The following is a 27,309-nucleotide window of genomic DNA, read 5'->3' as shown; positions in this document are numbered from 1 at the left end:
AGAGAGATTTATTTATTTATTTTTTTGCTTCCTTGGTTTCATTTACTTAACTTTTTTTATTGCAATAAAAAAAAGTTGTGCTCTATCATATTGCGATTAAAAGTGTCCACTGTTGATTAGTGTCTGATGTGATTTCGATTACAATTCTTACTATTTTTTTTTTCTTCTGATTATCATTATCATGGGGTAATGATTTGGTATTGACGCACCAGCCTTCCCCTCTGTAAAAACACTTGTAACTTAATTCATCACGCACTCTCGGTTGTTCGCAGTGAGCTTATGTATCTGTCTCTACACATACTACACATCATGTGTGATGGAATCTGAGGAGAAGGTTGCATGAGTTAGCATGAGTACGTTCGAGATAACAACTCACTCTTATCATTCGATCCTCTTATCACCCACTTTTTTGACTATTTACAACTATCTCAGTTTAGCACCCCTCACTTCATGAACTCGTATCAGGGGTTGCATATTACGGATCTGTTGGTTTCACTTGATTATCACACACATTGGTATATGAATCAAAAAAGAGACGTAAGGATGGACAAACACTCGTGTGACTGACTAACTAATGCCTCTATTCTTAGCCACTTAGGGTTGAAATGTTAACTACGGCTACAATGGCGGCATAACACCCCCCCCCCCCCCAAATTAGTTGAAGTTTGATATTTTAGCATAATTCTATACAAGCGGAACTCGTCAGCTTGGCCTAATCTAAGTATATTTGATCGAGTGTCTAATAAACTGTAATCACCTTGTTTCTTTCGTTCGATTCCAGCTAGTGTATTTAGATTTTCCATCTCTGTTTCTACACTCTATGAGTAAGTAAATTTCTTCCTGTTTGCTGTGGCATGCGTGTCAGATGTTGAGTGTTATAGGTTAAGATCGCGAGAATTTATTGTTAAGGAATAAAGTTTTTCTAACTTGGAAACAGATGAGCCATATCATAACATTTATAAGGCATCATTTAGTGTTCACGATTTAAGTGATGGAGAATTCTCCCAGGTTTCATGGGTGTATGGAAACATACGCAAACTTGGGTGGTACTTGGGTTTTAACCCGTACGAGATGGTTGTAGCAGACTTGGTCCGAATAAATGAAAATTATCATACGATTTTCGTGAAATTCGAAGAAAAAGCGAAAATTTTGCAGCGACAATTCGGTCTTCCATCCTATATACTATTGGATTCCCCGATGAATGTTTCGAAAAGTCTGGTTTCATGTTCATATCACCCAAAGCAGCAGGGCCATTGTGCTTTAGCTAAAGTTTTAGCGTTCCGGGAGTGGTTAAAATGTAAGAACTAGATCTGGGGAAGAGTTTAAAAATATTAAAAAATTGAAAAAACAAAAATGTTTTAAACAGAAAAAAAAAATTAATTAAAAAAAATGTGTGCTATATTGGTTTGTGGAGTGTAGAAGCAGAGATGTGAAGGGGAAAAAAGTCTATACAGTGATCTGAATGACGCACGGAAGAGGAATTTTCTTCACGCTGAGGTTCAACGTTGTAAAAATTTTCATTACCATTCTTCGCGAGGGTCTCTGAATATGTGATCGATACATAGTGTTCTCGCAGGTGTCGTGTGATATGCAACTACTTCATATATGCCAATTGAAGAATGGAGGTGAAGAATTTTTTTCACGTCTGCTTGCGACTTTCTTATGAGAGGTTGAACTATTACAATTACGGATTTATGAAGATAGTGACATTTTCAAAAGACAGCAACTTTCTTATCAAAAATATACTTCGAATCAATTTCACTCTAATTGAAATTGTTGTATTCCACGTCACGATTTTCCGTACGTATTAATTTTTTATCCGCGTTACTTGTCATTGGGAGTTTAAACAGCGAGAGCGTGTCGGGATACTCACCTCAATTTGACAGCGATTTTCTTCTTCACATTTCAGCTGAATTTTTCTAGGCTGTTCTACAATATGCAGCATGAGTGTGATTTACTTAATGACTTCGCTCAGTTTGAAATGAGCATAGAATGAGAGCATAACATGAGATATGTGATACCTTGGAAGGGAATGCCCAGTCATCTATGAAAAGGTCTCCTGAGGAGGGAAATTCATTAACGAAGAAAAAAAAGGAAAATTGATATAGTTTTCAATTTATTCCGTTTTATCGATTCTTACTGTGAAATAAAACAATTGTTTTATATGGTTCTCCTGTTAATTTTGACTTTCTTTCTAACAACATTGTATTAGTCTTTAATTATAAAAAGTTTCGTCCTCTCTTGTCTTGAAAATTTAAAAGAGTATGAAAAGAATTATCGGTGGTGTCGGTTTTATCGGATTGTGTTTAACCTGCATTTTAAATATGTACGCCCATCAAGCGGTTAAAATTATCCAACAGAGTTAACATCGTTTTCGATTTTTAAAGGTAAAAATAAGGAGTGTGTGATGTGCATCTCTCATTTATTAGCGATCTATATAACGTTATGAACGTTTCTCGATGTGAACTTAAGGTTGTGACTATCTTCAAATGACGAAAATCATGGAAATTAGCGATTCTTTTTTTTTCATAGAAATACACAACTATTTTATTCTTATACATATGAAGTGATGAAAAAAATTCTAGCTGAGTCAATTCAACCAGAGTATAGGTCTCAATTAATTTTTAAACGTGTTCATGAAGATTCGTGTTTTTCGTTACTTCACTGCGTGCAAAACTCATCTTCTCAAAAGTATGTTCGATATTTTAATGAAATTTTTTAGTCGTGGTTTTCAGGTGATACTAACTGCAATGAACTGGCTATATACTCAGTTGTATTTTACAAGTGTTTAAATATAAAATATTGAATTTCTTTTCTTTCAAACTTCATGTATTGTTTCATAAAAATTAACATATTTCCGAAAATATTTAGCATATCTTAGAACTTCTAATTCATTGAATTGACAACTGCTATAGCCCCGTAGTGTATAAAAATGACTATATACATTAGTTTTTCAGTGTAAAATGTTCAGCGTAAGTATAAAAATAAGCTAATTTCGATGAAATAATGTGTAACAGCTAAAAAATATCTCTGAATTATAGTTAAAAACATACGTTTTGTATAGACTGCTCTATTTTTAAAAGTGTCTCGAATGTAGTCAGTTGTAATAAACATAATATTCCTGACACAATTCTTCAATTATTTTGTTTAAACTATTTTTTATGCTCAATAGAAAAATAAAATCGATGCTACAAAATATTGCTTTCCTATTAGTATCAACATTTTAAACATACTATCGAAGTGCGAGACGTCTTTTGATCGACACGATTTATCCAATTTCAACGTCATAGTTTCACAAACTGTTTTGTGATACTAGGAGGACATAAAAAAATAAAACAAAATAAAAGTTTTTTCTTCGGTTGTCTATATAATCCTCATCACTAAAATTGAAATTTTTTTTTGTAGGAAAACTCAAAAAATAGCAAAATTATTCTTTAAATTTATCTATTTTTAAAATAAAAGGTTTTTTTTTCCCCCAAATGTTTCATTTTTAGACTCAACAACGGGTTCGAGATTGGGCGAATAATCGTGAATCAGCCAATGACTTTCTTTTAATCGACATCTCAAGTTCGCCATCAAGGGCGACCACCCCGATATTATCAGATTCACAGCTGCACCCAGAACGTTTTACGAATGAGGAAACATGTGGGTAAATCCAAATGGAGATCCAGTAATGAATCGCGGTGATGATAATGCTGAGTTGGGTGGGAGATGATACGATTCAAAGAAATTATCTAGAATAATCAATAAAAATAAATATATGTTAAAAGTATTTCAAAGCCTCTTGGTATTACTATATTTTTGATTTTATTGTTTCTATAGCATCTTCTTCTTCGCTGTTATTTTTTCCCGATGTTGACAAATGCGTAAGTTTGCAGGTAAAAGATTGAAGCTAGTACTAAACACTGTAAGCTAACTCTTTTGCATGCTCTCAATAAACGATGAATGAGTATCCACCATGGTAAGTGATTCTTGACTCTTCGTTGAAAGATGACCTTTAATTTTTTTTTGTTACTTCAGGAAATCATATACATTCGGATAAAATATTTTGTCTTATCACACTATTTGACTGTGAGATCACTAAAACGACGCGGGGGTTTCTTCAAGATTAACAAATGCATGTGAAAAATATATATTATTTTTTATGAAAGCAAAAAGTGTCTACCTGTTGGTTGACTGTTAAGAAAGAATGAACTATAGCGATCAAGAGTGTTTTTGCGCTAGTTCGATTTCTCTTTGACCTCTTCTCGTACTAAGTGTGATATCTCGGTAGATGGAAGAATTGTATTGGAGCTTTCCCTCCTTCTTTCGCAATTTATAGTTTTTCCAACAAAAATTAACTTTATGTTACTGTACCCAGAACATTAGAGAGGATGTCATTGGAAAAAATAGTAGAAGAGTTAGCGTAAAAGAAAAAATCAAGCTAAAGTGATGAACACAAGTTCTACATTACCGTTGCTATAGTCGGAAGTTTAAAAGAAGTTATGATTTCGAAGGGGAAAAAATATCTAGTTGTCGTGGATGCGCCATGGGCTATCAGCTGGGCACGCAGTTGCTTGATAACTTAACATTATTACAAATATTACGATCATGCCTTGACTTTCATGACATCGCTGAAATTCTAGTGGAAAATCATAACGCCACGGAGAATTATTTGATTAATTATGAAAATTTGAAATGTATGATTGAAGAAAATTATTTAAAATATTGAATAATTGAAAACTTGATTTGTAAAAAAGACTTTGCAATTCATTTGTAGTAACTCTTTTATTTTACAGCTCGGAAAATTTTCTCAGATAAGTAAACGAACTCGTATTTCAAGAGAAGTTACACGATGGTAAAAAACATGTCAGAATGAAAAGTTTTCCAAACGATAATTTAACGACGCGTAAACGATAATTCAAGAACGACCCCTGTGAAAAAAAAATATTTCAGAATAATGACCTGACGACGTCATGGGCATGAAATTTAAAAAAAAAAGAAAAAAGGTATAGAACATTAGGGACGGATGTGAGGTCAGAGTTGTGACGAATTTCACAAAAAAAAAAAAAATTTCCAAACGATACAACCCCTCTTTGAAAAATACCCCATCACGGAGTGTTGTGACATCATGGTATTAGTGAAAACGTTAATTTGGAAGGACGTATACAAAAATATAAAGTGGTGATTATATATATATATATTACTATTCAAATATTTTGTTGCGTAAGATTTAAAGTCTTTTTACATGCATTTTTACTAGCTGATTTATGAACAAGTCCCCTCTTGTGAAAAATCGCATTATTTGGTTGAAAGTCAGATTTGAACATGGGGATAAAAAAAAAATTTCAAACGATAATTTAGGAATTGCACCCTCTTTGAAAAAAAAAAAAAATCTCATCACTTGAGATAGAAATAAGAAATTCCAAAAGATAATTTAATATATGACGAGCCCTTTTACAAATACAAATACAAATACAAATACCAACTTGGTAACAACTTGGAACAAGAATAACAACTTGGAACCTTAGAAAATGTGACATAAAAAATTTAATTTAGGAACGACTTGCATCGTAGTGGCTAAAAAAAACCCGATAATTTTTTATTTTAAAATAATTTAAGCCCTCATCAAACCTCTTTGAAAAAAAGTTAGTTAAAAAACGTTAATTTAAGAAAGATCCTTCTAAATCCTATCACGGAGTGTTGTGACATCATCGTTGAGACTTGGGGAAAACTTTTTAGGATGATATGAAAAAGTTTAATTCAAGAACGACCCCACACGACTTGCAGTGGCTAAAAATAAAAACGATAATTTTGGGAGATTTTTATTTCAAAATAATTGAGCCCTCTTAGAATAACGACAGAAAAAAATTAAGTTAAAAAACGATAATTTGAGAAAGATCCCTGGTAGAAATTTAAATATCTAGCTTGCTAACGCAACCCCTGACATCAGACACTAAAGTTTAATTTAGGAAAGATCCCTCTGAATCAAGAAAGAAGTGATTCTCTTATCACACTAAACAAAATGACTCAGGTGCTGGCTGCGGAAAAGTGGGGTATGGCTGCGGAATAGAAGGTTGCGGTGGCTGCGGAATGGGGGCAGCGTTGAAAAATCTTTGACGTCATGGGAGTGATCAGACACTAAAGTTTGATTTAAGAAAGACCCCTCAAGATCACAGAAGAAAATGACTCAGGTGCTGGCTGCGGAAAAGTGGGTGATGGCTGCGGAATGGAAGGTTGCGGTGGCTGCGGAATGGGGACAGCGTTGAAAAATCTTTGACGTCATTACAGCTGCGTTGACTTGATGTCAGACACTAAAGTTTTATTTAAGAAAGATCTCTTATCACAGAAGAAAATGACTCAGGTGCTGGCTGCGGAAAAGTGGGGGATGGCTGCGGAATAGAAGGATGCGGTGGCTGCGGAATGGGGAATGGCTGCGGCTGCGGCGGCTGCGGTGGGGCAGAAGCCCCTTTTTGCCCCTACTGCCGCTCTTTATAACAGTACGACCTTACAGACGTTTTCCACCTACACACACGAATTCCCCGGAGTGAAGAGGAAAGAGAAATTGCTTTTTCCAGGCCAGACATCATTTCCAGGAAAAATAAGGAATCTAGTTTCTGGAAAAACTAAACGAAAGTTAGTTTTTTTCACTAAGGAAACGTATATAAGACCTTGCAAGAAAACGGATCCAGTGAAAAGCTTGATTACCACACCACCCCCTTTACCACGATTCTAAAAATAAAAGCTTTATAAAATTCTTATTCACAGAAAAACACCGGGAATGGAAATTTCGGTTGACGTCATCGTAGACGTCAGAGGACGGAAAACGTATGATTTAAAGTCTAGAGTAAAACGTTATTTTAGAGAAATATTTAAGAGTGAGGACTGCGATGTTTGCACATCAAAAGCTCATTAAAAGGATGAAAAACAAAATTATACCCGAGGCGTCAGACAGCAATTGAATAAGCATGTTATCGATTGGAAAAAAAGTTGACTGTCGTACATTTGGAGTACCGAGAATAATCTTTATGAAACGTCAGAGCGTCCAGAAAGGCACTCAGTGAACCCCATAGCGTACATTCACTTCTGTAGGTGTTTCACAAGAGCATATTGTAAAAGGGAAAAAAATTACGACAGTATATCATGTGCAACGTATTATTCTCGTATCCCATTTCCGTATCGTATTCGAAGCGACAACTGGCTATTTCTTCCAGCAAAGCAAATGGGACGAAACGGAGCAAAAGCCGCATTGCTTGCCACTCTTCTACTGAAACTGATTAGACTGTCTGGGCTACAGGAAGAGTTTGGCTTTTTCTTTGGCCGGGAAGGATATGACAGGCGCCTCTTATCACTACATTCCACGAAGTAAGACTTTCACTTCACATAACAAGCCAATGAATTCATAGTAGTACTACGGTAAAACTTTTACAAACGGGAAAAACTCTTTTCCACGGTTCTTTTACCGTACTATGATGAGTTTTTGTAACGAGAAAAAATTTCCAAGAACTCCCAAACTTCACTTCTATTATACTTCTCTATTGAAAAGACAGAAAACATACTGAAAACTATAAAAGTGAAATTCTCTTTATGAAGTTATTCAACTCGCATCAGCATAATGTCCCAAATTAGCCAAAAACAAAAACTTGCATCCTCCAAACACACAAAAAATAAAATGTTTGAAATAAAACTCACAATGGTAGGGGGGAAAGATTGGAATACAGTAGTCTAGAATCCTAGGTGAACGGGACAGTCTACCTCATATTTGTGGGGGGGACGAATAGTAATTGACTTTCGGGGAAGGGATTACGTATTCGTACTTTTATCTATTTTCTTCTTTATTCAACAGTAGCTCAGTTCGTTAAAATTAGGGTCACTTAGACCGATGGCTTTTTAATAAGGGAAAATGATAGCGGCTTTCCTATCCCTGGAGCCAGATGTGAATGAATTACTTTTTCTGCACTATAAATTTACTATAGAGACCTGAGAAAAACTGACCTGGGGGTCTTTTGAAGACCTCAGTGTAAGGTTTTGAAGACCCCTTAAAATTACTCGCATTCGCTCGAAGAATCAAACAAAACGTGTTCTTGGTGAAAAACAGAAAAAGATTTGAGAAGGAATTTTAAAAAACTCCAGCACCTCAGATTATCCGGAACCTCGAACTTGCGAGACTACTGTACCTACTGCCAAGATCTGTACCAGATGTGGTCAAACTGTGGCTCGAGAACCACATGCTGTCACGTCAGTAAAACCATAGTTACTACTGAGATACTGATACCACCATGCCTGATTAAGATTTTCTATCGATCTATAAATCGTATTAAGTGCGGGGGGCATCGAGAACCAAAAAAGATATAATGCAAGTACGGACTGCGAATGATAAAAATAGATTTATTAGTATATAAAAATTTCTTAGATTATTTTCTCGAAAATTAATAAATATTATACACGAAAAGCTGTATGTAATAAGGGTTCGTTCAATTAAGAGGTATTAAATTGGATTAATTTATAAATGGCATCATCAAACAGCAGAGATTGATTCAAAAACTGAACATGGCGAAAAACTAAAACGCAAAAATGTTTTCTTAATCTAAAATGGAAGAGGGGAAACCCTTAATATAAAATTTTCGAGAAAGTATACAAGACATATTTACGCACCTTTTGCCCAACCTATTCGTAGAGACAAAATGTTTAGGATCGTCCTTCCCCCCCCCCCCCCCGTTCTCAAACAATAAATATCGCTGTTGTTTTCGACGAGAGAAAACAATGTTATCTTTGAGGTGCCAGGCGCATGAATCGTAAGCTTTATTATTGCAATAAACACTCCAAATATAAAGTTAGAAAAAAATTCACTTGAATTTAAGTGTTGAATTCCAAGACTGCAACCAATAGTTTTTCTTAAGAAAAAATATATTTTCAAGAATGAAAAACATAAATCGGGTGAAATTTTTCTGTTCAATACCATAAACTTCTATGCTCTGTATCAGCTCTCTTCTACTATTGCTTAATTTTGTACCCGATTTAGATTTGGAAAGAATTAATCTACATACAATTCAAGAATCAACATAGTAAAAATTCGGATTGAAGCATGTATTGGAATCCCAACATTGGTGCTTTTCTGATGATAAGGCAGTGTTTGCGACTTTAGAAGAAAAAAAGGACGGTAGCCAAGATACTCGCCTAACCCCCTGACATAGGGGTACAACAGAAATAGCGGCATGACCATAGGAAAAAGATTAATACCGCAGGGAGTCCACATCGAGAGGGTTAGCGCACTAACCTCTCAATGAGTATAAAAAAAAGGCTGCGGTAGGAATCAGCAATAAACTAGCTCCCAGTCTAATAATTAGCCCGTGTGCAGAAAATGATCAATGATCAAATTGGAAAAGGACCCTCATTTATAACTATGTAAATCAATACGATTTGCAATTATGTCGAATTGAAAACAAATAAAAACAAATCTTACCTTGATATAGAGAAAAAATTCAAATACTTCAATATTCTTTGTAGGCGCCCTATTTACTTAAATTCAATTCATTCCTGCACGTATGTTTATTAGATCAATACGGACACACCAATTTCCAGCTTGCTTACCTTCGATATAGAATTACAGTAAAACCCCTTTTTACGGTATCGCGTCAAATCATCGCCCGTCAAAACATCGCCGTGGCAAAAACATCACCGAAAATTAATATACTGTGTGTGTGATTTTTTTTTATATATATATATATATATATATATATATATAGTATTTACCTGCATATAATCAGCGGCTTTGAGTTTCAAAAAGACATCGGATATTTTTAATTGCGCTTCATTATTTTATAATCGCTTTATTCCTTAAGATTATACACTATCGCATATTTTTCTGAGATTTTATTACAGAAATAATAAAGGTACAGGTGAACTTGGTTAATTCGAATATCAGGAATTCCCTTTCAGTTTCTTGCAAAGTTGAGTTTTTTTGCGTGTGTGTTACCAATTTCTCATAAGTAGGGTTCTGATTTTTACCTAAAGATGAAACGTCGTTGCTGATAAATTATTAGCTACTACGTTTCTTCTTTAGGTCATAAAAATCAAAGCCCTTGTCATAAAAGCTTGTGTTATCAATAATTATAAGGTTTCGAGATGAATGTACATATATATATGCATACAGTGTCACTTTACTGACAGTGATTGACAGTAACATTTATTTGAAGACAACCAAAAAAACAACGTTAAATGCGGATAAAACGGTTTTTTTGGCGTCAAGAGACGGGGCAACAACATTGTAATTGGGTTTTTGAGCACACGTGTCCGTATAAAAAGTTAACATTTTTATTTTCATAACTATACACCCCCTTGCAACATGAATGGCATATCTGAGTACTTCACGTTATTTGAATAATTTTTCTAATTGAAAGTATTCCTGTAGGGTGAACGCGGTTTGCCCCAGTAAAGTAAAATACCATACGTCTTGTTACCTATGCCCTCTGTACATTACATACAGTAGTGTCTGTTATGTGAAATAACACAATATTTCACATAACAGACTCACACGTTGCTTCGTTCGCTGTGGGCGAGAGGTGTCACATTATGAACCAAAAAGCCACTTGGAGATAGCTTGTCATTCAGCGAGACATCAGATTTTCACGACGAATGTAAAAATCTCACCGTATCGAAATTATAAATAAACCGATAACTTTCTTTTTTTAAATCTGATTATTTATACTTCCTGATTTGTTTGAAATTCTGATTCACCCAAATTCAAATTTACCCAAGACAGACTAATTTGTAAATAATTCAAACTTCATCCTGAACAGTAACTTGATGACATTATGCCGTCTTCAAGCACAATGTTTACATTGATTGTAAATAACATGTATTTTTTTACTGTGTTTTAATTTTCATAAATTAAAAATAAATTAAATTCAAACATATTTATACTGCAAACAATATTTGAGCAGTTGTCATTTAACGGGAAAACGGGGGTGGGTAGGAAATTGATCATGGTCGCAAGGGGGCCATGAGCAAAAAACAGTTAAGAACCGCTGGTCTAGGGCGTTCACTCGATTAGAAAGTGGGTTTGATTCCCCGCAGGGGCAGTTAAATTTTCTCTTTCCAAAATATATTTTCGCATCAGCCAGCTGTTAAAACAACCTTTTTGTATAATACAGAATTTATAAGAACTCTCTCTCTCTCTGTTCATTGTCCATTACTCAGAAAAAGGCCGAATTAGAAGTATTGAGAGAAAACTAATAGGCGTGGAAACAGTCGAACACAGACATACACATGACAGTGTGGCTTTGTCACAATCAAAGCCGCTTGAAAGTTTAATGCACTTTTAGTGCAGCTTTGGTTACCAGTTGAACAAAAAAAAGGGATGAGGTGATTTCCATTACAATTTTTAATCCATTAAATTTTAAATTTAAAAATTTTTCATAAGGCGATCTTTTTTCGAGGGCCATGTTCAGGCGATGTTTTGACGTACGATGTTATGACTTGCGATGTTTTTATGATTTTCGGGGACATGGGGGCCCAGCCTCATGAATATTACGTTTACATTTTTCAAATTAATTAATTTCAGAATTTCGGAACGTGTTGTTCTACGTCACCCAGGTGACACTGGTCTTGGGGGAAAGCGGCCTCAAGTACCCGAATTAATAGGGTTACCCGATTTGTGCCCCCCCCCCCCCCGCAACCGAGGTGAATATAATTATTAACCACCAATGGAATGACTTACAATTTTCGTTTTTGCTCAAAAAGATTCCTTTCAACGAATTTGAAAAAGTCGCGGACGGAAATTTTCAAAAATAGCATTGCAAATTTCGATCAAATTTTGAAAAGATCAAAGTGGCCGCTTGGTATTTCTAGTGTTAAACTAAAACGCCGTAATTCGTTGGGAAAATAAGGCGACGACTACAAGAAAGTATACTAAAATAATTCTACGTAATTTTTTTTTCAACGAAATTGTCACTTAATTACACCCGTAGATAAATTTCGATTGCACAATTATTAGGAATTGAAAGAAAATACGCAAGCTTACCTACATCCCGAATCTTCCGGAAAGTCTATGGATACGAGCACGCTCCAATATAAATGCTGATAAAGTAAATTGCAGGTATAAAAATGACAACACTCACCGGATACGCCAACAGTCGGAAAATAAAAACAAGATAAGGACTTCGCTCTTTTAAAAAGCTTTGCGTCGATACGTAAAAAGGATTCCTATGTGTTGTTTGTCCGTATAATCCAGCTTTATCATCTTAGTTCACTTTCCATGACTCCGTTTTATAAAAAAAAGAATAACATAACTGAAAGAAAAAAAAATCCCTTTGGGGTAGGTATTAAGTAGTCCATTTTCTCTAACCACGATAATAAAAAAGCCTCGTTCAGTTTTTTAGGCAACGGGGATAAGATTCTCCTTGGAACAGAATTATCGTTCACGAGCGGATCTAATATCCACATCATAAGTTACACTGGCGATTCCGAATCATTACTGCATTCATCAATGCAAAGAGCGGACTATAACGCACATTATATAATATAGAGATATATTATTCATTTAGCTGCAGTTAATCCTATCTGTACGAGTAATGCAGCAAAGTAATACAGTACAGTAGGCCTGTGTACTCGATTTAATTTTCCACTCTAGGATTATAATATTAGTATGGATCACTGAGCTCGCTTGATAAATGAAGAAAATCAATCCACTTTACATCAAACCAATAAACATTTCGCCTCATTCAAAAGACGGCTCCTGTTCCCATCATAGAAGAGAAAACCTTGTATGTACGAATTTCTAAACCGATTTTCCCACGAGTTCTAAAGTTTACGAAGATTCTTCGAATTTTAATAATTAACTTTTGACTACCATAAGGAAAAAAATATTATGAAGCCCAACCCATTCATTAATTTACAGTCTTCATTCAGCTCATCAGAAGTGAGACGGTGATCTGTGAAATGGGAGGTATTCACAGCCACTCCATCATTGATACACACCGAATCGTAATCGTTTCATCATCACTATCATCACACCGCGTGTTTAGCGAGTGACATGCGCTATAACAGGTTTTTCACTTTCATTTTCCACTGACGAAGTAGCTACATATATTAGCTCCGAAACAGCTGTCTGGCGTTCATTTCCGCATATTTTTAGTTAACATAGTTGGATTTTTTGCGTTCGGATCACACATGCAATTTCTGACTAAAAAAATTTATACTCGCACACGTTAGGGAATACAGCATACCTTGCGATAAAACCAACTTGCCACAATATTCTAAAGAAACCTATATGAAGCAGTTTTAAACATATTTGTATTACAATGGAGTTGTAAAAGCATTGAAAACTGCATATATCACATGATTAAAGAAATAAAATTGTCAAATAATGGAGCCCGAGAAGAAACAAATATTTCAGCTATCGTAAGAAAATAAGAACGTGATTTTCCGCATGATATACACTTCTCGGCACAATATGGGGAACTATCAGGAAACTACAAATCACACAAGCAAAAAAAAAAAAAAAAATTAGGTCGTGTGTCCAAACAATATTAGCCACACAGCATAAGAATATCAAATTTCGAATTCTGTCAAAATAAAAATATTGGACATATTACCATCGGAAACTTTAGATACCGCATGGAACTTTATATAGGGCAGTTTCTGCACATCTGCTGGGTTTTTTTTTTAGCATCTTTCACAGGCAACAAGATCCCATTTTCTCGGGAAAATCTGGCTTGGTGGCCAGCACCTTTGATCAAGACTTAACGAAAATCAAAAGTATGGATATTGGGTTTTTACATCTATGGATGTTTCCCCAAAGTAACACCAATTGTCATTATAACACAGTAGAACCTCAATAACTCGACATCAAAAAATATCGACGAGCATGTCGACTTAGCGGATGCCAAGTTAGCGAGGTTTCATTTGATTTCTATCTCCCAATTCTGAAACATCATTCATGTCATGTACAGTACGCACAACTTTTAACCGAACGATGACGATATCTTGGGTTCTACTTATTGTAAAAAAAAAAAAAAAGAAAGGTAGCATTCTTCTCTTCGTTTAAGATCTTCCATAAGTGTATTGAGTTCATTTTTTTCTTAAGGGGCCATCTAGATCAGTGGTTTTCAACTTGAGGCCATATGGCCCCCTTGCGGTCCTGGGATATTCTAGGGCGCCAAGGGAGAAAAAAAAGGCGATCAACGACAGGTGGTGAAGGGAGTCAGAGCTATGAAGAGAGAAGCTTTAAAAGTGAAACATGGTGGAAAAATATTACTACTTTCACATTCATCCATAGAACCAGGGGCATCTAAACCCTTGGGTCTATGTGGGCATGACCCGGGTCTTCATGTCTATAATGGAATGGAGGAAGGGGACTACACTATATGGGATCTGGTACTATTATTTTCATATGTAAGCTGTTATTTTCAGCTAAGTATGGAGGGCCGCCAGAGCAACGGTTGATGAGTTGGGAGCGTCGATTTATCGTTCAGGTTCGTTGGATCGTCCCGTATTTTACACAGACCGTTTTTTGCAATATAATTTGACTCCTGGGAGAGATAATCCACAATTTGAATCCGTGCCTAGCCAGGATTCCAGAGATTGATCTAATTTATTAAAATTTCATTCATAATAAAAAAATAGAAAGCATCTCGCTTTTGGATGAGGGGGGCCATGGATAGGGCGGGGGGGGGCTACGAGAAAAAAAAATGACCCATAGGAGCCATAAGCTGAAAAAGGTTAAGGAACACAGATTCTAGATGTTAAAAGTAGATTCAACTTTTGTACGTTCAATATAGCAACCTCATTTTTTTTTTCCCTTCCATATTTGGATTCAGTATCTCTCTCATGAAATGCCGAAATACTAAATTTCATCAATTTTGAACAAACAGTGAAATATAAATTTTTGAAAAACGAGTGTCGTAATGTTAAACAGGAACATTTGTTTTTGAGCATAATTGCTAAAATAATATAGGTATCTCATTACTTTTTATTTTAAAATGATAGATTCTAACGGGCTAAACAATTTTATTACTCATTTTGAATTTGGCTTTTCTTAAAATATGAGTTATGAAAACAAAAATTTATGAATAGACGCATACATTAATTTTTACTTCATTCGAATCAGCATAGTCGAAAACCCAACGGAATCATTTTCCATTTCAATCTGACCTCTATTTCGCAAGATACGAGCGATTATATGAAAATGACCACTTTTAGGGACCATATACTAGATATAAATTTGAAAACGATTGAAAAATTTCTCATGACAAATTATGCGAAAATGTTCAAATACGAAGCTCAACTTTGCTGAAATGGGCAATTATTGTTTTAAGTATACGGTGATACGACAAATAAGCCATCCATCCAGTTTTTCAAACATTTTTTTTTAAGTATTCGAGTAAAACGAAATTTTGCAATTTTTCACTATTTCAGAAATTTGTTTCATTCCTTAGACAGCATTCATGAGCTGAAATGGTAAATATAATAAAGTGCAAAGAATTCACAAATTAATACCATACAATTAGATTGATGTAAATATTTATGGAGATAATCAATAAATAATGGTTCTCCCAATAGCGTAAAACATCTTGTTTGTGCGCCAAGTTCAGGATAGTGGTGTCGTCGTCTTTGCTAAAACCACGGCATTTCGTTTCATCCGTATTTTTAGCATTATCAAAAATTGGGAAATTGCAAAATGAAACAAAATTATAATATAGCGCAATGTTCGACGGAAAATTCTTATATTTTTTTCTAATTTTGATGAAATTGTAGTCACAAGCAATTACTTTGTGGCACATCGTTTGAAATAATTATTGTATAAATATTCGTTCAATCACGCATATAGTGTCACCGAAATGAAGAGTAATAAAAAAGTTTGTTTTTCACCTCCATAAAATTAAATTTTTTTTTTAACAGCACTGAATCCAAACACTCGCGTAGCATATGGAGTATTTATCGTTCGAAACTTGTTTGGCGTGTGTTTTTTCCCCGTCATCAACCTTCAAATTCAGTTTCTCAATGTTTAGAGTGTCCCCAAACACATTTTCATTCATTTTTATACTTAGGGGCCGTTCAAGTATTACGTCAGCAAATATTTAGCCATTTTTGACCCCCTCTTCCCCCTTGGCAGCAAAATTCCGTCAGCACTGCCCCCTACCTCCTAACGCATATTAGTGGGATCAGAAACGTATGCGGGGAGGCATAGGGGACTCACGCACCTCCCTCCCAGATGAAAAAAAAAATTTTAATGCAAAATTTTTGAAAAAAAAAATACCTTTATATGTTATAATCAATTTCTGTCAATTTAAATGCTATTTGAAGGGTGAGAACTCAAAATTTCTCTTCAAGAAATTCATTGCGACCCACCCTTTAAGCCATAAATGGTAAACCCTTGACCCGCGGACCAAATGTGGCCCTGAAGGTATAGGCCCCTCAAACTTAATTTTATAAAAATGAACTAAGCGGCACATTTACAAATCGCTTAAATGACCCGACATTATTCCAAAGCATTTAAGTGGCCCGTGGAACATTTTCAGATCACTTAAGTAACCCGCAACACAGTTTCAGAACACTTAAACGATCCGTGGTACATTTAGAGATCCCTTGAGTGGCACAATTAGGAGCACTGGGAGCACTTAAGCGGCGCCCAATGCGGTTCTACATCACTAAGTTACACGCGGAACATTCCCAGATTACTTAAGTGATCCGTAGCATAATTACGGATCACTTGAGCAATACGTGGCACTGTTCCAGAGCACTTAAGCGGCACGGAAACATTTCCAGAGCACTTGAAGGATTCATGAAACATTTAGAAATCACTGAAGTGACTCTGTAGGGGACTTATCAATAGGAAGAATGTTAGTTCAAGTGCCCAATAACTATTGAAAGGTTTTTTTCGTTTTTGGCGCACCGAAAAGAGATGCAGTTAAGAATATTTCATATCTTCTTAAAGGGTGATTAATGACGTAAGCATCCTCCGAACCCCCCCCCCCCCTATCATCAAAAGTCAGCAAATTGGAACACCCCCCCCCCCCATCGATGCTGACGTAATATTTGAATGACAGCGATTAATTTGTATTTTTAGGGTAAATGCAATAAATCAGATAAGATGGAAAAAAATTAAAAAAAAAAAAAAAAAAAAGACAGCTTATTCAACCATCTTTCGCTCAAAAATTTCTGATATCATCCATCCTGATACCAATGTTGTGTCTCTAAAATAAAAAATATCTTCAGTACTTTCATATCTTCCTGTATATTCTCATTTATCCAATTTTGATGCTGTTCATTTTAGCTTTCAGCCAGTTTGTCTTTTATATCACTCCTTTATGTTTTAAAACTTTTAAATTTTAGACAAACTGGATAGAAACCTAAGGGAAATTATGTTTCGGCTAACGAACGTGATTCCGGAACGAATCATCTTTGTTAGCGGAGATATTACTGCAATATTAAAATACAATGTCATTGTTAATTTGATTGTCAGTATCATGGCAATAAAAATCTTTCAGATAATAGTTTAATATTTATTTAGATGAATTGAATAATTAATATTCAATATCAATCATTTGAAATCACCAATAATTTTCAATTAAAAACGGGAATCTTATAATTTGGTGAATTTTAAGAAAATTTATATTTGGCCAAAACGTAAGTCGAATATTCGGTATTCGGCTAAATCACTATTCGTTCCATCCCTAATACCTAATAGAAGCTGAATAGAATATAAAAATAGAAGCTGAATACTGTACAAGTATACTCTGAATCATTAAGTCTTGTCGTTCCTCTTGGTCTCGTAGTCGGCCACCCTCTGATTCCACAGAAAGATCAAAAGGGCTTCTACCAACATTCAAGCACGAAATCAAATTTTTTCACCCGCTTGGCACAGCCGTATATAATGTCCAATTGTTACACTCAAAAATTACTTCCCATGAGTCTGTTATCGTTCCTGGAACATTCAATCGAAATCGCAAACAACCATGGGGACCATTCACGTTAACTGCACATCTTAAAAAAAAAAAGCGGGGGGGGGGGGGTAGTCCGAAAAGTGCAACAAGCAGAGAAAACCCGCCTCCTAAATGAAAAAGAACGATTTGAGATTACTGAGCAGTAATATATTCATGAGCAGCAAATACATTCATGAAAGAGCTTGCCAGTTCTAAATAGAACATTTTCATTGCGATTGCTTCAGAAATTTCAAAACAAAGCTTTCACACTATTGCATTTCATTGGTAATCCCGATAATATGATTGCATAAGTTCCCGTAACAAGCTTATCACTCAGTCTTGCGTGAACTGCTTCCTACTTAAGACGTCCGTCGTTGTAATATCTCTCCGTTGCCAGTCTTTTAAAATAAACGAAACGTCAACGCCGTCATTGAAATGATTAATCTCGCAGCATCTTTAACGACTCGAACAAATTATCATTCCACACTTTTTTCTTAGCGAGACGAAGACGCCAATCAAGGACTCCATAAGTCTGCAAATTGATGATAGCCAAAAAAGGGGAGGAGGGGAAATTATCAAGTCAAGGTCAATTTAACCAAACATTTCGCATATCGATCCTTTAATCCAACTGATAGCTGCAACAACAATTGTCAGTTAATTAGTACTTAAAATATTGAAAAAAAGGAAATGAAAAAAAAAAGGTGTCAAAGCCAACTCTGGCCCGATTCATGAGGAACCAAAACCATTCGTTATAAATCTAGACACCGAGATTGGTTGGTGGCCTATTTATGAATGAAGATTTAAAAATAGGTCGTCTCATCTACTTTTTCTTCTTTTCTACCACGGTGCTAATTGTTTGGCGTAGCTTCGCTTCGGTCAATAACTTGTAACCTTGGCGTGGCGTTCACTTCGAAAGGGGAAACTTATTGATGAGATGCAAGAAAAAGGGCAGGGGGAAAAAAAAAAAAAATCAACGCGATGTTCAAATATTGAATTTTTATTTTCCTGAAAAATTCAAATACAGTTCATATGTTTCAGCGAAAAAATGAATAAACCGGACCAATATTTTTGAAGGCCATGGTCATTTTCTAACACAAAATAGCATTGCATTCAATTTTTTAACACCAACTGCACAGTTTTATACAAAAATAGTCAAAAGTACCTGAATTAAAAACAAGTCCTAGACAAGACTATCAAATTTGCCGAAGAGAACGCGTAAAAATAGAAAATACAATAAAAAAACTATTGAGGTGTAAAGTCGATGAGGAACGAATTTTTTCGAAAGTTCGATTTATTGCATAAACTTTTATTCCAAAATTTTATGCAGCCAGTCGACATAAACGAGTATTGTCTTCGGATTGAGTGAACAGTACCACTGGTTAAGGTAATGGTTTACAACCTGAGCTCCATGGAGTCCTTGGAGCTGAGTGGTCACTTTAATAAAAATGAAATTAATCAGTAAATTTAGTGACTAAATGTTGGTAAAAAGATGGTCAAGGGCAGCGGTTCTCAACCTTTTCCGACTCGCGGAGCCCTTTTCAGTGAATAACTTCTTCGGCGGAGCCCTGCTTAACTCGAGGAGCCTTTTTTTAGTATATTATTGTATATTATTTATGTGGCGGTACCCTTTAGGCCTCTTTTTTTTGGTTTGTTTATCAAATTTATTGATTTTATTCTCGAGTGGCCGCGGAGCCCCTGGGAAGTGCACACGGAGCATCGGTTGAGAACCGATGGTCAAGGGGCTCTAGCGCAGAATTTTATTCTTGGAAACAACTCTTCGAGTCAATGTTTGGGAACCGTGTGCGAGCATCAGCGAATTGAAATATTACATAAAAGAGGTCACAGTAAAAATACATTGTGAGAAATATGGCAGAGAATCGCAATTAAACCATTAAAAAAATATATATAATAAAATTTTTATTTAATTTAGTAAATTAGACAAATTTGGGAATCGATTAATGGCACATTTTGAAATGTTTTAAAAAAGCAAAAATTCTGTTCTTAACACCCCATTTGTGTGAATTCTTTTCTGTAATGAAACATTAAAAATAAGAACCGATCGTAGAATCTTTGGAAGAAGCTTTAAGAGAGTTCCTGAGAAAAAAATATTCTACAACATCGTCAAGCTCAGATACCTAACCAAATCTTGTTTCAGTGATTTCATAATTATTTTAAAAATAATTTTTATTTATTAATAAACTCGTGACTGATATTATTTTTAATGATTAAATCATTAAAAAACTAACTTTTAAAAAATATCACCAAGAGAGTGGAGCGGAAGTTCAACTGTTCAGTGAGAGTCCAAGTGTACCGCGAAATAAAAAGGTTCTTCAAAAAAAAAAAAAAAGATGCCATAAGTAATATCGAGAAGATCAGAAGAATTTCTTGAAACTTGTGTAGGGAAAAATATAATTAGTTGTAAACCTTCAACGAGGAAAAAACTCAGCAAAAAAGCTAATAAAGTAACAAACATACAGAATATATTTTATAATCCATCAAAGATGTTATTCAGATCACACAATGATCCCAAGGGAAATGCAATTAGAAAACAAAAATATGAAATAATTCGTTAACTTTTTAAATTTTTCCATTCACATAATTAAATCTTAAAAAAAAAGTGCTAAATTTAACTTCAGCACATCTTTTACCGACTACCCCCCGGAAAAATCAGATATTTTAAAAAAATCACTGCAAACAAAAATTTCTTGGTCTTGACACTTCATACCATCCACAGCGCGAATAATTACGCACAAAGTTCCAGCAGACTGGCCCTATCAGGAAAAACCAGACGGAAAACAATCCGAAAAAGACGAAGCGGAGCCAGACTATAGGAATGATCCAGACGGGACTGGCGGGAAAAGTGCTCCGGGAAGCTGGTACAGACAAATGTCAGGCAGTAGTAGTTTTCCCACAAACTTTTCCACATTTGTTCGCGGGAGGTCACTGCACTCCTTTGGATGATAGTCTGATGGAAGAGCTAACACTATCACAGCTCCCAGTCATCTTGAATCAAATGTCATTTTCAGATTTCCTTCATGTAGAATGATATAAACAGTTGTTCTTAATCAAGCCGCAGAAAAATGGATGATCGAATTTATTTGAAACGAACACAGACCTACACATATTTTCGACATATCGGTTTTTTTTTTGTGTCTTAAAAAATTAAAATTTCAAGCCCGGTGCCATAGAACAGTTGATTGGAGGGGAAAAAATACCATGGCCAAGTGAAAATTTCTCAAAAATATATCGTTTAAAAACAGGGGGGGGGGGGAAGATAATTCCAACAATAGTGATGAGAGAGAGAAATTATGCAAAAAGATTTTCCTGGGACCAAGGCTCTAGCTATGACCCTTCTCTCTTGACCTCGGAATCTCAGTATGACCAAATCATTTTGTAAATACGTATACAGTCGATCCCGCTTATAACGATCCAACTTATGTTTTCCCGCTTAGTACGACTTATTTTCGTGGTCCCAAATTTAATTCTTATCAAGATTTCCCGTTTAAAGCACACTTACGGTTTTTTTCATAATACAGTCGACGCTCGATATAACGATCCCCTTCGCCCCGTCGCAAATGGGCGTTATACTGGGAGGGTCGTTATATCGAAAGCAAAATATGATAGTCATTTCATGAAAACATTTGGGACTGATCTTACCGGTCGTTGTAATGGAACGGTCGCTATAACGAGCATCGACTGTAGTTTTTTGAAAAAAGTAAGTGGATATACATGTTTTCCATTCGGCAATAAGAACGGAAGCAGCGATTATAAATATCACAAATACTAACTACGCATTCTCAGCGGAAAATTGTAGGTTCAGGAGGAAGGGAAAAGTACGCAGCTCGACCGACCGTGGTTTAAAATTTTCACAGAAAAATTCAATCGTTTCTCAAGGGTACAGAGTTTTAATCACGAAAACTGAACTCATTTGAAACAATTTACCACATTGTCGACATGGGCTGAAAAAACCATGTCTAATTACGGCAGCCGGAAAATAAAATCACGAAAGAAAAAAATCCATTCTGCAATTTTCAGCCGAGGAAATGGTCGAATAACGTCAGGTAGACAAGCATGCGAAGTTTCTCCCCACCTCAACTACCGCAGCTTAACTACGACGGATTCGCGGTATTTCAGGAAGGCGAATGAGGAGACGAAGTTTTCTACATTCAACAGGGGCAGCGCCGTTCTGTCAAGGACTCCAGAAAAGATGAAAAAGACGACTACAGTTAAGAAAAATAAAAGATCAGCACAGAACGGCGCTTTTTTTTATTTCGCTCGTGACAGCCGCTGGACGTGTGCCTAGTGTTTTTGTTTAGCTTCTCTCTCCCTTTTACCAACAAGTTCTCTAAAAAAGCCTCAAACCACAGGCAGTAACGCTTCAGGAGACACACACACACACACACACACACACACACATTCGCCACTTGAAAACATCCACAACATCAACTTGTCTTGAAGAAAAAAATGCAAATAGATTCAGCATGTGTACAAATAATCTACAAAAAACCACATTTGTATGTAAAAAATCCCAAATCAAGATTTTCCAACGAAAAAAAAAAAGATTCATTTCAGGCCCAAAATCACTATGGAAATGCGAAAGATGAAGACTTGATCTACCGTAATGAAAAAAGATGCTCAATATCAAATGATGAAAAATCAGAGAAACGAGAAACCTACCATTTACAACATTTGAGTGTATTTTCCTCTTTTTTTTCTTTCATATTGCATTTGTAATGTAATTCATGTGAAAGGTGTAACTACAGTATAACCTCTTTTACCACGTTTAATTGTGGCGGAGGGTCAGCCGGTTTAGCGAAAATCTGGTTAAGCGAGAGATTGAACCCTCGAAAAATTACGCATATGTTGTACATTGAATCAGTTACAATATTTCTTCATGACGTATCTATTACAAGAATATTAAGCCACTAAATTTCAATTAAGGTTTCGGATATTATACTCTATTAAGTCAATTAGGGACTGGAAACGAAATACTTTAGCTCATCATTTTGTGGAGGAAAAGTGATAATAAATAAGCACTCTCCCCCACCCATTTATAATGAAGTATTAACATTTTTTTAACAACGTAAGAGGAAAAATGGGATTTTTTTAAGGCTGCTTGAGGAAAAGAATTCGGTCAAGAGATTATGCAGTACAGTAAAATCCTTTTTTACGGACACCGGCAGGACAAAAAAATAAAGTTTGTAAAAGGGGGGTGACCGTTATTCAGTAGTTTGAAGTGCATACCTTTATTATACAAGAGGAAATTATTATTTGGCCGTAAAAGAGCATTTGAGGGGTGTCCGCAATATAATTTACGGACATTAAGGGAAATTATTTGGCCGTAAAACGGGTGACCATCAAGAAGGGTTTTATTGTTAAATGATTGAAGAAAGACAGCGTGCACACCAGTTAATGGAAAAAGGAGATGGAGTCCAAGTTTCCCACGAATTATCAATGATTCAATTATCTCTAACGTAGAAAGCACCATTTTTAAACATTTTGAGATCGGTTACTTTTCAACAGAAAACAATTTTTTCTTGGGCAATATTAATGTGGAAAGAGAATAAGAAAAAATGAAGCATAGAAGATTGATAATGAAGATGGATACATAAATCTGAGACAGTTCAGCATTTATACACGACAAAAACGATCATAATATACACAGAGCGGAATTCTCACATACAAACTAAGGGAAAAAAACCACAAGATCCATATATTCAACACGATACTTATGTTAAGGTCACCCCCATACGGTAATGTCATCAGTTCACCACACTTACCTCAGATCACTGCCCATTTAGAAATCCACAGCACGTACAAGTATAAAAAAGTACCAATATGGAAGATGGAAAAAAAAGGCGCCTACAGAATAACTCCAAAGGATCACATCTCGACAGTTAATAATTTAATTAGAAGACCGGCCTATTATTACGGCCAACCACCACTAAAAATGAAAAGTCACAATACCGTATATATTCTACAATCTCGCGCGCGCGCGCGCACACACACACACACACACACACGCATGAAAGGCTTGAATCACTATCAATTGCTCTTCCTCGTAAAGCATGTAATAAAGGATCTCATTCTTTGGGAAAATACGCGTAGTTGAACCCGAGCCAAAATAAAGTAAAAACAAGAAAAAAAAACAAATTGTGTAAAACAAGCCAAAAAACTGCCGGAAGCACCGGCCTTGGGATGCTAAGGCAAAAAGGTCTCGCCAACCAGACTCGGCCAAGAAGTCGCCACGGTTAATGACGTCACTCGCTTCGCTATTGCGCAATAGTCGCAGTGGAAAAGGATTTCGCTCCGTGTTGTGCGTTTATACGACGGAAAGGGCGGAAAATGAATACGTAATATGATGGACAGCGAGTGTTCGAAAGGCCACCTGTCTAACACTGCATCCAGCAACATCACTGAAAGATTGTTCCAATTCACACAAATCAGAGCAAGAGAAACAAAATCGTGGGGATGGGGGGATTTAGTCAGTTTTTATTTGTTGATCAAAAATGTAGAAATCGTGAAAATTTCTGATGAAAAAAAAAAAGTGCAATGGAACTTCACACCAGAGCCGCCCTTTGGGATGTGCGACAGCTGAGGGAGTTACGCTCATAGTCATAGACACGAGGGAAAAAACTAAGTCTGACAGTTGAACAATGTGGCTGCTCTTTTCCAACAGTGGAAGTTTGAAAACAAATTATGAAAATATTCCTCCCCGCATTTTTGAGGGCGGTCCTGCTTCAATCGCAAATGCTCTGCTCTTCACTCGAAAATAAAACCCCAAACCTATCTTCAAACACAGTACAGTAGTTAATAAGTAATTACTTTATAGTATAAGTAAGCTTGGTATAAGTAATTACTTTATAATAAACGCACCCAGCTATTAATAGAGTGCGTTTATACATCAGTTAAATATTCACGTTTTGGTTTCGTTTTCAATCTTCATTCACACCAAAACAAATTCTTGATTCGAAATTGGGGGGAGCATAAAGAGCGTGACATGCACACCCCCCCCCCCCCACGGTGGAAGCCGACAGGGCTCTAGCCCGAGGACCAGGGATGAGTGTTCTTTTTACTTTATAGAGTGGGCCCAGCTCCAGGATGTGGTAATTCGGGAGTGCAAGCAAAATGAATATGAAGTAACTTACCTTGTTGAACCGAGACATTACACAATCAACTGAAAACTAGAGAAAATGCTGTGTCTCCAAATAGGTATGAATATATATTGTATAACCGCGACGCCTTTTATCTTCCAGTCTACGAAGTGACGTTGAAAACTTAATCCCATTTAGAAGAATCTGTCCCAGAGATGTCACAAAGCGAAAAAAAAAATGATTTAGGGGAGTGTTTGTTGCCAGGTTATGAAGAAAGAATCTTGCACTCCACACCCATAAAATTTAAGGCTCAAAAGCCAATGAACACGAAGGAAATATTCCGCTGAACACATTGAGTAGTAATCCTTTTTTTTTTCGTTATCACGGGTAGGCATTAAAATCATCACGTGAAGCAAAAATACTCTTGAGAGTTGAAGTAAAGCTTTTACAGAGAAATACAAAAAAAAAAGATTTTTCGAGAGACTTCGTGTTTGGGGCATACAGTAGGTACTCAAAGTCAAAGAAACTTTCACTTCACACAAATGCCAAAATGAAGAGCGAAAAATTTACTTGAGAGATGTACATATAAGATAAGAATGGGAATATAGAAAGAAATAATAAAATACGCATCACGGCCTAACTTCAACACAACACATCGCTTTCTTCAATTTAATTGTTTTCTCTATCATCACCCCCTAACTCAAGCCAACCCGTAGGATCCTAAACTAAACTCCATAGCTTCTACCACCCCGTTAGACCATTCCATCGCCCACCCAGGGGCAATATTGCCCACTTTGGGAAACACTGCATTAGGTGAATGCACAAACCAGAAAAAGGGGTGCGATCACATTTCGATATTAACCCCTTGAGGAGGTATATTATAAAGGCGAAGTAGTTATCACAAAAAAGAAATACTTTCGCTCTTTATTCCTTCTCTCGAGACAATTGGTAGACTCTGTAAATGAATTTTTTTTCTTCTTTTCCATTACCTCTCTCTCAGCAATAAACTCTTTTCTCCCTTGCTACGATTTAAGTAAAAAAAAGTATCACTTATAAATAGGGAAAGCGTGGCTGGAAAAGGAGAGAATGAAAAACCCGTTCCTCTCATTTTTTTCCCTTTCATTTACACACGTATTATCAATATCACTTTTCGAGATTTATTTCTGCTACTTCAACAGCACGTTGTCAAAACCCTGTACGTAACTTAGTTCCGAAAGTGAACATTTTTGTACATTTCTTACATGATAGCCTTGAACATTAATTATGCTGATAAGGCCCCTTTCACACGGAGCGGATGCGGAAGCGGGTCCGCATACCCTTTCACACGAGCACTGAAGATGCGGGTGTTTCGCCCGCATCTTTAGGTTGAAATTCGTGCATAAAAACTATTTTTTCGCAATTTTTGTAATTATTTTTCTCCTTCACCCCTGATTTAGTGGCCATAGGCAGCCTAGAGGCATTCTTTGGTGGTTTAGTCTAGAGCCACATAGAATATGGGAATAAAGATGTCTTAATTCCGATCCTCACAAGTAGTGGATGGGAGAAAATGTCTTCAAATATTTTCAAAACATTTTGAAAAAAAAAATCCGTCTTTCCGGAAAAATATGAAAGAAAAATTCCAAAAACATCCAATGTTCGAAAAATCCAATCCAAAAACATCCAAAATATTCGATGTTCCTAAAAACAAAATTCAGGAGATATCAAAGAATTTGCAAGTAGAAAAAAAGGGGAGGGGTGGGAACGTTCAAAATGTCTGTGCTTAGAAATATTCACATCACAATTCTGTCTTAGGCCGGGATTACAGTATAAAAGTTTTATAAAAGTTAGTTTATAAAACTTGAAAAATGCAACCGATAGGCCGATCAGTTAAGTTCGCTCGAATGTAACAGATGTGTTTATTGGTTACATTTTTCAAGTTTTATAGTGTAATACCAGCCTTAGGCCGGGATTACACTATAAAAGTTTTGTAAAAGCTCTTTGATAAAACGTGAAAAATTCAACCAATATTATCTTATTGGTTGAATTTTTTTAATACAAAATGTGTGTGTGTGTGCACCGGTTGCATTTTCAACCGATGCGCCTATTGGTTGAATTTTTCAACTTTCATAAAAGTTCTTTTATAAAACATTATAGTATAATCCCGGCCGGATTACACTATAAAAATTTTATAACAATTATTTAAAAAAAAGCAACTAATAAATTTATCGGTTGCATTAGAGCAAATGCAACCGATAAATTTATTAGTTGCTTTTTTCAAGTTTTATAAAATAACTTTCATAAACCTTTTATAGTGAAATCCCATCCTTAGATTA

At 35.8% G+C, this 27,309-nt stretch overlaps 1 protein-coding gene across 3 annotated transcripts in view; it reads right to left on the bottom strand.

The window, feature by feature from the left end:
- The window catches only part of PRL-1 (protein-tyrosine phosphatase 4A family member PRL-1), a 78,985-nt gene that overhangs the window by 35,084 nt on the left and 16,592 nt on the right, over positions 1-27,309 (bottom strand). The window contains exon 1 of one of the 3 annotated variants that reach the window (XM_089235601.1): positions 25,052-25,144. The exons of 1 other annotated variant lie outside the window; for it this stretch is intronic. The gene's annotated coding sequence lies outside the window, so the exon portion shown is untranslated. Of the gene's footprint in view, positions 1-23,683; positions 23,989-25,051; positions 25,145-27,309 lie in introns of those variants that run through there. One more of the 3 variants, XM_089235600.1, reaches the window with a different exon arrangement.

This window comes from Pholcus phalangioides, unplaced genomic scaffold, assembly GCF_987345545.1.
Source record: "Pholcus phalangioides strain wild (caught in Gottingen) unplaced genomic scaffold, Ppha-v1.0 ptg000009l_1, whole genome shotgun sequence".
Lineage (NCBI taxonomy): Eukaryota > Metazoa > Arthropoda > Arachnida > Araneae > Pholcidae > Pholcus > Pholcus phalangioides.
The sequence above is the reverse complement of the archived record's forward strand: the minus strand, read 5'-3'. Positions and strand labels throughout refer to the sequence as shown.